At 43.8% G+C, this 2,508-nt stretch overlaps 1 pseudogene; it reads left to right on the top strand.

Annotated features, from left to right (window-relative positions):
- The first annotated feature begins 1,679 nt into the window (after positions 1 to 1,679).
- Positions 1,680 to 2,129, top strand: LOC144825102 (large ribosomal subunit protein eL30 pseudogene; annotated as a pseudogene).
- The last annotated feature ends 379 nt before the right edge of the window (positions 2,130 to 2,508 follow it).

Here is a 2,508-nt window from a genome sequence, read left to right as displayed (position 1 = left end):
CAAACCTATAAATAAATAAATAAATACATGGTATGCATCTTAGGAATTCCCTGTCCTTAGGTGGTAGATGTATGTTGTTACCTGTTGTAAATAGGCCCTAGGGAGGGGGAGATGGTAACGTTCTGGCTGAGTTAGTAATGCTCTGATGAGCTGGTCCTATCTAATCTGAGAAACCAGGCAGAACAGTAGCAAAGTGAAGTAAATTTGGTCAGAGTCCCCCTCCACAACACAAATTAAAATACGGCGATTTTTAAAAATTTCCGATTTCGGAGTCTGTAAATAGCTGTCTCATTAGATGAAAGATCCACAAATTATTAGCTGTGCAATTCTTCTCCTGGCTCACGCCTCAGGAGCTAACCAGGGGTTGCGCAATCGCACCTTCCCTGTTTTTAAGTGTCTCCGGGGGAAAAGGCTAGAGCACTGACCCTGGACAACCTAAAATGGCGTCCGTCCGGGCAGCTGCTGGAGTCTATTCACTCCCCTTAGCGTCTTAATCACACCAAAGATGCCCCCTCGTGACCCCCAACACCAGGTGAGTAGCAAAGTGAAGTAAATTTGGTCAGAGTCTCCCTCCACTACACAAATTAAAATACGGCGATTTTTTAAAATTTCCGATTTCGGAGTCTGTAAATAGCTGACACATTAGATGAAAGATCCACTATCCAGACTATTTCACTATTTCACTGGGTTGCCTTGTCCCATCTGACTTGGACTTTGGAGATAGACTGCTATTGAGGCTAGGCAAGAAAAGAGGTCGCTCTCCAACCAGCAAATACTTCTAAAATTAATATCAGGTAAGACCAAGGGGCGGATATACAAAGGGTTTTTTTGGGTGCACAAATGGGTTTTAGAACCTTTGTGCCCGCAAAAAACCTGTTGCCCATGTTCTAATCGAATTTTGTGAGTAGCAAATCAATTTGCGACCCGCAAAATAGGATTAGTGACTCACTATTAGGAAGGGTCATTCCAAGAGCGTCCCTTCCTAATAGAGACTACTTAAGCTATGTAAGAATGCTTTGCAACCGCAATTGCGGTCGCAAAACACTCGCAGATTACCACCCTTCTCAGAATGGTGGTATAGCACTCACAAACGTTAAAGGGGTCCCAGGGGACCCCTTCCAGTTCATGAATGCATGTGCAAATGTTTTTTAAGGGCAGTCAGTGGTCCCAGGGACCACTGCCTGCTCTTAAAAAATAAAACTGAAAAGTTTTATTTTCTATTCTTTAAATGTATCCCATTTTCCTTTAAGGCCTCGTTAATATGCATGAGGCAGGCAATTTGGGACCTCGTTGGGAATTGCAAAAAGTGTCTCACACTGTCGTGCATCCCAATTATCGAGTCGCAAATTGCGAGTCGCAAATACGACGCAATTTGAGACTCGCTAATTGGCAGGTCGGACATCTGGCCCCAAATGCCTAGCTCCATACCTAGCTTTTGTACAGACAATGGTGGTGGCAGGGTATGTGCATCAGAGATAAGATGGCATTCTACTTGCTGCATTTCTTTAGATTTGACTCAGTACTCATTTGGACCCCATGAATGCCCTGTAGTGTTTTTTGTCCCATGACCTTTCATTGGCTATTTTGAAATCTAGGGTCTTATTTAAAAAGCACCATTAAAACACTAAATGCAATGGGGATCACATGAAACGCGTTGCATTGTGGGTGCTCCTTCCTTTCTCTCTACCCGGCCATATTGGTGGTGCAGTACTGCGCTAAAGCATCTCCCGTCGTCAGGATGGTGGCCGCCAAGAAGACGAAAAAGTCCCTTGAGTCTATCAATTCGAGACTCCAACTAGTAATGAAAAGTGGCAAGTATGTGCTGGGATTCAAACAAACATTGAAAATGATTTGCCTGGGGAAAGCCAAACTGGTTATCCTTGCCAACAACTGCCCTGCTCTGAGGAAGTCTGAGTTCGAGTATTATGCCATGTTGGCAAAGACTGGTGTGCATCACTACAGTGGGAACAACATTGAACTGGGCACAGCTTGTGGAAAATACTACAGAGTATGCACATTGGCAATCATTGATCCAGGTGATTCCGATATCATTAGAAGCATGCCAGAGCAGACTGGCGAGAAGTAAAATCTGTGCGACTTTTGTTCTAAATAAAACTGGTTTCACTAAATGCAATCATCCAAGCCAAGCACATAACATAGCTCTAGTGGAGCACAACACACTCTGCTGTGTGTACACAGGGTAGTGAATACGATGTGAATCTAGCACTGCATTGTGCTACTGTGTAAAGAAATGGCACTGTGTCATCTGCTTGGTTTATTTATTTTATTTTTTTAAAAGACCTTTATTGTCCAACATACAGTGTACACAGCATTGTAGCTTACAACCCAGCCGGGCCAGTTGCAGGTAATGAACATTGTGCTAGGTAGGGCAAGTGAACACAGCTTCAAGGCCGACAACCCTGGGGTCCGGCAGCGCATACCAACATGTCTCATGACACCGTAATCATATTTTTATTTCGTGTTAAGTAAGTGTGTGGTCCATGGTTT

Source organism: Lissotriton helveticus, chromosome 3_1 (assembly GCF_964261635.1).
Source record: "Lissotriton helveticus chromosome 3_1, aLisHel1.1, whole genome shotgun sequence".
Taxonomy (NCBI): Eukaryota; Metazoa; Chordata; class Amphibia; order Caudata; family Salamandridae; genus Lissotriton; species Lissotriton helveticus.
Note: the sequence above shows the minus strand (reverse complement) of the source record. Positions and strands in the feature narration are given on the sequence as shown.